At 41.5% G+C, this 9,132-nt stretch overlaps 1 long non-coding RNA gene across 4 annotated transcripts; it reads left to right on the forward strand.

Annotated features, from left to right (window-relative positions):
• Positions 1-1,509: 1,509 nt before the first annotated feature.
• LOC123186429 (uncharacterized) lies at positions 1,510-4,701 on the forward strand. Of its 4 annotated transcripts, XR_006493631.1 has the most exons (5): positions 1,511-1,853; positions 2,175-2,211; positions 2,671-3,268; positions 3,571-3,669; positions 4,345-4,701. It is a non-coding gene; the product is annotated as an uncharacterized lncRNA (long non-coding RNA). The 4 variants fall into 4 exon arrangements; XR_006493630.1 differs by having other exon boundaries at positions 1,510-1,853; positions 2,175-3,268; XR_006493632.1 differs by lacking the exon at positions 2,175-2,211 and having other exon boundaries at positions 1,513-1,853.
• The last annotated feature ends 4,431 nt before the right edge of the window (positions 4,702-9,132 follow it).

Below are 9,132 nucleotides of genomic sequence, written 5' to 3' on the forward strand. Positions count from 1 at the left end.
GTTTCAAACTTCATGGCAAAATTGCCATGCCATCATGCAGGAGAGGCACAACAATTTTTTTATGGAAACAATTCACATGTAGGAACTCCCTGGTTAGTACTAGGGCACATGTCAATTATATAGCTAGATAAATGTAAAGCATATGGCAAAATATGAACCGTATCTACCTATATGTCAAGGTTCACCAATCCATAAGAATGACAATTTGTTATTTTAATGTGTCCCATGGCATTTCTAATAATGTGTTCCATGGCAATTTCTTCTTTGTTAGTAACACTAATACTACTGTGTCCGGTCGGCTACCGTCGTTGACGGTGGAGGTCGTGCCCTCCCGCGTGCCGACGGTGCTGCGGCCCCTAGCCCCGACTCCTATTCTCCATTGTGCAGGCCTCACTTTGTGGTGCCGTGGTGAGACGGCGTGGAGGCTTCATGACCGCGGTGGCGCAAGATGGTGGGTGGTCGGTTTGGTGGCAGGCTCTAGAGCATCCGAGGTGAAGGTTGGGATCGGGGGAAACTCCTGTCGGCCTGTCCGACACCGACGCGGCGATGCCAGTGGGTGCTCCCGGACCTTCCTGGAGGGCGTCGGGGGTGACCCTTCCTCTCGCCTCGTTGCGTATCGGGGGAAACCCTTGGCAGCAACGTCGTCATCGTCGCGGTCCTTCTTGGAGGTGTTGATTGGTACCGGTGCTTCAGAGCCTTGGAGCTTGGTGGGAGATCTTCGGTGGGCGCAGTGGTCGTGAAGCTTCTTCGTTTCCGTTAATCCGCCATTGTCGGCATTTTTTCTCTTTCGTTTCTTTTGGGTGTGATTGTGCTGCTTCTGCCCAACACCTATCGTTGGCTGTATCGATTGGTTGCTTTGTAATACAAAGCGGGGGAAAACCCTTTTTCTTAAAAGTGAAGGCTGAGCCCAAAATTAAATTTTACTTGCGGCTTCTATTGAAGAATGGCACCTCTTCTGTCCTATGTGATCAGGTTCCTGAATCTGCTACTCAACTGACGTTTAACTGCTCCTTCGCTCGCCACCTCTTCTGTCCCTCTGACAATAAGGTGGCTACCGTCGGATTTCGTGCTGTCACAATCAAAGTTTGGTGGCACAAATCTTCCTCCCTGAGCAAGTTTGCTGTCTTGAAGAAGCAAGACACTGCTGCTGATTACATATCGTAGAATCACTACCCCAAACAGACTTTTTCGTGACGGCCAGACACGTTCGTGACGGGCGCGAAACCTCCTTCAGGAATGTGTACGTGTTCCTGACGTGGATGGTCAACCGAGGGGAAAGATCGTTACGTTCCTGACGCTCTCAGCAATAACCTTCAGGAATGAGAATAACCTTCAGGAACGCAGTTGCACGTTCGCGTCGGGACACTATCCACGTCGCGAATCACTTTGCACACCTTCAGGAACGTATATGTGACCGTCAGGAAGATACCTATGCGGGACCCGGAGATATTTTCGCTTTTGAGGCGCGTGATATTTTCGTTTGGAGAGTGAAAAGCGCGCTGAAATTTCGTTCCCAGGGTGTATTTCGTGCGACTTGCGCTCTCAACAGGAGGGCTTGGTCAAAACACAGGAGGGCTTGGTCAAAATACCTAGAACTCGATCCACTTTTCCCCATCGAGATACTCCTCCCACTCCCCCGTCCAGCGCCGCCACCTCCCCCGTCCAGCGCCGCCACTTCCCCCGTACCGGCCGTCCAGTTCCGATCGGCCGCCCCCCCTAGCCGTCGAGCGCCGCCCACATCGCCGTCGAGCGCCATCCCCCTCGTCGTCGAGCGCCACCCCAACTCGCCGGCGACGTCCAGATCCGCCTCCCTGGCCGGCGATTTCCAGATCCGCCTCCCTCCCCGTGCAGAGGTGACTCCCTGCCCGTCCAGGCCCTCTTTCTCATCTTCCCTACCCAATCTGGCTGTTGTATCAAATAGTTTAGATGTGCTGCACAGCTACAAAAAAATCTATTTCATTCTTAATTCTGAATATGTAACTTTTGTGCATTTTATGTCCATGCAAAGAACTTCTGTATGTTGAAAAAAAATGCTATTTACGATTGAAAATTAGTTTCAAATCTGTGTACAGTGGTACATTTTTCCTTTTTAGTTAACAATTTCATTTTGTACTTAAACGATGTTGATTGAGTAATCTTGTAGTACTTGTGATAAATTCGCTATGTTTCTGCAGTGGCTCATTATCATTTATTCAGACCAAAAGCGTGTTGGTAAGTTGCATTCAGTTTCATTTGACCTCCCAGTATGGGTAGTTTGTTGAAAAAACATGTTCCCTTATGTAGGGAAAGATGTATGGCCCTGCAGAATGAGTTAGAAATTATGCTTCTATATAATGTGGTGGATTATGGATCACTAATGTAATTTGTGTTCTCAGATATTTCTTTTTGGAGGTCAAGTATGGATTATGGATTATGGATTACTAATGTAATTTGTGGTGGATTAGGGAAAGATATATTGCTATCCCTAACCACCTGAGAACAGAATAGAAGATGTCTTTCATGTATATTTTGACTAACCACCTGAGAATGATTATTTGTTCTCGTACATGTTTTCTTTCCTTGTAGATAATTGATAGAACATTTATTCATTTAGCATTTAGAGCCTTTTTGCAGCACAATTTAAACTTTTACCTCCTCTCCAATGACGACGCTGCTCTTCCCCAACGACAGCTTGCTGCTGAACTCTGTCAACACCTGCTGCTAATCGTCTCTTGCATCTACATGTTCCTGTTCTTCTCCATCTTCAAAGCCACGTCTTAGACTGCTGCAACACCAAGCTCCAGAAGCCAAATTTATGTTCTGTACTCCATTATCTCACCTCTTCCCTCGCTGATTTCTTGAACCCCTTGCTTGTTCAGTTAGTGTGATGTCTGTTCCTTTATGCTTCCAATTGAGATGATCTAGTTCTAGTTTTATCACCTTAGTATTTCAATTATTTGCTCCTTTGCAAGACTGAAGATCCGATGCTCTGTTAGATTTAAATTTCTTGTTCAACTTAAGAGAAAATGTTAGTGTCCTGTTGATTGTGTTCCAGCATGAACTCGTTCCGAACCTCACCTACTGCCGTTTTATTCTATATCGAGTTTTGTCCAAGTTTTGAGTGTTGGTTGTTTGTTAGAAGAGCATCTTCTCTTATGTAGGAAAAGAAGAATGGCCTATGGCAGCAACAAAGATGAACACTTGCAAGTTCATGAAGTTGGAAGTTTGCAAATGTGGTTGAGAGTGGAGATTGTGGCCCCATCAATAATATAATGTTCAAAAGTGTCTTGTAAGTTCCTGCACCTTTGCTCTTTATTCAAAACTACGACAAATGTTAATCTAAAATGTAACATTTTTGTTTTTCAATAAATTGTTTGTTCCATGATCAGTACAGTTGTATTATAATGATGGCATCCTTTGCATTTCTCTTGAACTTGTGTACACAAACATAGAAGTAGAACAGCAAAAGGTTGTCAGTGCATTAGCTTCACCCTGCTGCTCCAATAACACTTATACTACACGATGTATATACCTCTAAACTTGCATTTATGAGTATGTCCCCAGTTATTCTAATTTTCTTCACAAATACAGCTTCTGAGTAGAAATCGTTGTAGATACTTGGGGCCACCATTCTCCTCACCAGACCCTTGGGTGGGCGAAGGCCCTCAAGCACCTCCACTTGAACTTCTGGTGAGTAAGTCTGTAAGGAACCACCCCAGGACAGTTCTAGTCATATTAGTCTTTTCTTATCAGCTAGCTTTGCATCGCCCGCCTCCTTGTTTTTAACATTTTCAAGATGATGAATTTTTGGATTGCCTTGCAGCTTGTTTAGGCTCTCCAACTGTTTTAGCTCATGCCAATGTTCCGTCCTTACTTGAAATACATCAAGTTCTTTTAGTGATGCTAAACTGCTGATGTTCAGAACTTGCATCGCAAAGCTATAAATATGCTGCTTACTGCTAGTTTTCTACATGTAGTGCTAGTTCTGTACATGCAGTTTAGTGTTCCGCATACTTAGATTTTTCCTATGAAGTGATGATTTTGTTTGCTATCATGTAAAGTTGTGAAGGGGGTTGGTCATCACAAAATTTCATTTGCCATGAATACTATGGATATAGGTCATTGGATTGCAACCATTTATTTTTTTCTTCCCTTTTCTTTTCTTTTGTTCATTATGTTCCGGTTACAATTTAAATAATTGCAGCCTGTACTTGGCAATAAGAGAAGTCTTCTTCACTTGCTTGGTGGCTAGCAACAAGTGTGTCATGAGCTGGAGCTTACCTTTTGGTTTGAAAACCTGTATGTATAACAGTTTTGCCTTTCACCGTTGTTCATTGAAATCTCCTATATTTTTCTGTCGTATAGGTGAATGGAACCTTCCAAGCCCACGTGAATGCTGATACTCCGTTGGCAGAATGTTCCCATGATGAAGACAATCCTCATGCTACTCATGCGGATGAGCATAGTTCTATTCCAACACAGGACAAACATTTAGGAATTCCAGTAGTATAGCTAGTTAATATTGTGAACTGCAGTGCAGTTAGGCTTTCTTTGTCAATTGCTTCTCCTGGCAATTTAGGAATCAACTAGTATGCGTGTTTTGGACTTGGTGACACCTCCTGTTAAGTCAAGCTTCCATGAATCATGACTTGGATATGAATGTGTGGATCTTGTGAACAATGAGATTTAAATAAATTGGATGGGTACATTGTGACCTAGGAATTGGTTGTGATTTTAAACCGGGTCGTGTGACCTTTGTGTACGCATGATTGTCAAAAGATTTGCATGTGGCTGTGAATATATACTGTTTTCCAATAATATTTTTGGTTTGTCTTGGTTGATTCCTGACGACTGTTTTCATACTTTCCTGACGAAGCTAGCCGTCATGGATATATGTTGAGCTCATTCCTGAAGGTATGGTCCTGAGAGCCACAGAAGATGTTCCTGACGGTATCTCCTGACGGTGGGGCCGTCAGGAATTTGAGTTTGGGAGGCGAGGGGCTCCCCTCAGGAATTGCCGTCAGGAACACTATTCGTGACGGGGACCGTCAGGAACAATCCTCTTTCCTGACAAGCTGTTTCTGACGGGAAATTCCTGACGGCAGGGGCTCATTCCTGACGAAAACTGTTGATTCCTGACGGATTTTGGCCGTCAGGAAAAAGTCAGTTTGGGGTAGTGAATCTATGGAAAGGGAGGAACTGCCGATCTTTTGAGGACGTGAGTGCAGACGCTGAGGTTGTAGACAGTGTATGGCTTATGCTTATAGTCCGAGGTAGCGTCCTCCAAAGCATGGTTGGCTCCCTTTGATGCTTCAGAGCAAACTTTGATGGTTAGCATTGCCGATGACCCTGAGTCTGAAACTTGTTTGCTCGTGAGACATGTTCAACTGAATTTGGAAACATGTGATCAATGAAGGTTTCAGTCAAGGCATTATCCAAATGCAAGCAGAGATGTTCATCTTGAATGATGGCGCTTAATTTTCCTAAACAGTCAATACATTGTCCTTATATTAACTAGCATTCTTCTTCCAGTCTCAGCATGACATAGGACGCCGCTCGAGCATTGTCTAACTATAAGAAGTTAAAAGAATCACGCGACGCGCCCCAACCTCTGAATCTTCCATGGAGCTTGAAGGGAAGCCTGAGGCCAGTATTACATGGTTGCTTCTGGGCTTGCATTGTGTTTAAATGTTAGTTTATGTTGCACTGACATGATGTTAACTTCACTATTTTTGTAGGCATTATATACAATTTTTCTGCTCATTTGTACTTGATGCATTTGCCAAACAGTTGTCTGGTCCTGCTATTTCTTTTTACCTAAATGTTAGAAGGCTGATGTCAGATTTTTAAGGAGTCGGAGCGAACGACCTCGTGCATGTCGGGTCCCACGCACCAATCCTGAAGTGTTCACTGCAAATACATCCTTTGAGCAAACTACAAGGTGTTGGCACTAAGCACTAATTGGTTCGCTCAGGATGTCAATATGAGCGAACACATTCACAGACGATGATAATTTATGTTTTTAGAGCATGTCAATTATCACCTTTTTCCGTTGATGTAGCATGACGATTTCATTCAGCTAGTATGGCAATTCCTGAATGGCAATTTTTAGTTTACAACATGGCAACTCCTTATACAAAATCACATTTTTTGAGCATTCGCTTAAAGTTTTTTCAATGAACGAAAATGTTTGCTTGTTCGTGTGACATCTAGGCTTAAGAAAATGATATATTACTCATATCAACAAGGTACACCTGCTTTTTAGGGCGCCATCCGAAAGAAACATCCAAATTTAGTGCGTGCACGAGTGAGGAAACACAACTAAAGGGTCGTTACTAAACCCTCCCCCTTTAGTCCCAGTTCTTATACGAACAGGGACTAAAGGCCCTCCACGTGGCCGCTGCCTGGAGGTCCACATTTAGTCCCGGTTGATAACACTAACCGGTACTAAAGGAAATTTTATGATTTTTTTATTTTTTTTATTTTCAAATTTCTGAATTATTTTAACCTCTAATCTCTAATCAACCCTCATCACTGCTCAATTTAACCTCTAATATCTATTCACCCCTCATCATTCCAAATCATCTAACTTCTCGGACGGTCACCCATCCTCTCATTACTCCAGTCTGAGCACGCTTAACTTCAGGGTTCTATATTTCCTCGTTTCCAAGTTGTTTTCCTGACAATAGTAAGATGTCAATCCTATTAACCCTCAGGAATTTAGCTTGAGCATGAAGTCACACATTTCATTGTTTGAGTTTGAAACTATTGTTCTAAAAAACAATAATTATTTAGTAACACTAATATTTCTTGAATAAGTAGTTTGACCACAATTTGACCATAGTTTGACCAATGTTTGACCAGATTTGACCAAAATACAAAAAAACTGAAATAATTATTTAGTAACACTAATATTTTTTAATAAGTAGTTTGACCATTGTTTGACCACAGTTTGACCATATTTGACCAAAATTCAAAAAAACTGAAATAATTATTTAGTAACACTAATATTCTTGAATAATTAGTTAGTAACACTAATACTTCTTGAATAAGTAGTTTGACCAGATTTAACAAAAATTCAAAAAAATTGAAATTTGAGCATAACTTTTTTTCCTTTTAGAATTTGAGGATTCTAAAAATTTGCAAACAGGCCACCTTGATCTGATGATAACCAGAATAAGCATCTAAAAAGCTCAAACGCTCACAACTCGCCGTAGCATCAATGATCTGATCAATATGGGGAAGAGCAAAAGGATCAGCTGAGCAAAGCTTTGTTAAGGTCTGTGTAAATCCACACACATACGCCAAAGTGCCATTTTTCTTAAGTACTAGCACCGGATTAGCTAACCACTCAGAAAGAAAAACTTCAACAATGAACCCGGTTGCCAAGAGGGCCACCTCTTCTCCAATGGCCATGCCTCTCCTTATTAAAACAATGAAGAAATTGTTTGACCGACTTAAACTTAGGATCAATATTGAGAGTGTGCTCAGCGAGTTTCCTAGGTACACCTGGCATGTCTGAAGGCTTCCATGCAAAGATGTCCTGGATCTCATGGATGAACTCGATGAGCGCGTTTCCTATTTCGGAAAGTGCTATGCTAGTTTCTTATGTTGCAGATCATGAACTTTGTAAGATCAATTCTTGTAATGTTGAACCCACCAGTCTATCTTTAAGACTGCTTTTAAGTTTCATTTTGTGCAAATTTTCACTCTCTATGTTAATGTTTAGTTGCCCGGTCAATGCAAGTAAAACAAACTGCTACCAAATTATAGGCAAACAAACAAAATGTTGCCAAAATTCATTTCCATTCAAACAAATACATGTCATATACAATTGGATACATCAAGCATGCACCACACTTTATTCATTCTCATTCCCTACTACAGGATCACTTCTTAAAAACTACATGCACTATTATTGCAACCAATACAACAAAATGCACTGAAAATACTCCTATATAGGAAAATAAGCTCATTTACTATCAAAAGTGCTTTGCATTTATTGCTTCATAGTCTTCTTCCTACTATATTTGTTCACTAGCACTGACACTAGCCAAATCAACACTGCTCAGTGTGCCTAGTTCCAAACAAGACATCCTTGTAGTTGTCTGGTCTATCTTTCCAAGTAGTAGTGTTGGCAAAGATTTGATTAAGCCTGTCACACAATTTCACACATGTGAGAAAACACACGGAAAAGAGATCAAAATCGAGCAAAAAATGGAATCTTACACAATGATTAGGGGTACTTGTAGAAAACCCTCCTAGGATTTTGCGTCTAATTTTGACACAAGATGAATCGTTGACCGAATTCGGCAGCAATGGCATGCCACCAACGACAGTCTCCCCGTTGGTTGCGGCAGTGGAAGTGACGCTTGCACAACCTTCTTCCTGGGGCGCTTCCTAGTAGACGAGCCTGAGGCGGCCGACATGGCGATGGAGCAACCATGGCGAGAGAGAGAGAGAGAAGACCTAGGGACCGGGGAATGAAAAGAATCAATGCTACAAAGGGCCGCATTGCATAAATGCCCAATCGTTAGCCTCGGGAAATCTCCCGCCTGGGCCCTCCAGACGGCGTGGCTGGGGTCAAAGTGCCACGCAGGCTGGTCAGCGCTGATGAGAGAGAATTAGAATCTGAGATGGACGACTTAAAAAGATTTAGGACCCAGACTTGCATTTTCAAAGTATTGGGACTCAGTTGGCAATTCAACGAAAGAATTAGGACCGCCTATGCATTTTACTCTTTAAGTTTTTCTAGACAAATTTACTCTTTAAGTTTTTTTTTTGAGGCAATTTTACTCTTTCAGTTAACTTTTTTTTGTGAGAAACTCTTTAAGTTAACTTTTTTGGGCTACCTCTTTAAGTTAAGTTTCTTTAGGGGTAACTTAATTTAAGTTTTTTTTGAGGGGTAACTCTTTAGGTTAGGTTTTTTTAGAATCAACTCTTTAAGTTATTTTTTGTTTTGTTTTGTTTTTGATAATCAACTCTTTAATTTAAGTTAACTCTTTAATAAGTTCAGTTAAAAGAAATCTTTAATAAGTTAAGTTTTTTTTGATAATTTAATACTCCCTCCATTCCTAAATATAAGTGTTTTTAGAGATTGCACTACGAACTACATACAGATGTATATAGACATTTTTTAGAGTGTAGATTCAC

This window comes from Triticum aestivum, chromosome 1A (genome assembly GCF_018294505.1).
Source record: "Triticum aestivum cultivar Chinese Spring chromosome 1A, IWGSC CS RefSeq v2.1, whole genome shotgun sequence".
Lineage (NCBI taxonomy): Eukaryota > Viridiplantae > Streptophyta > Magnoliopsida > Poales > Poaceae > Triticum > Triticum aestivum.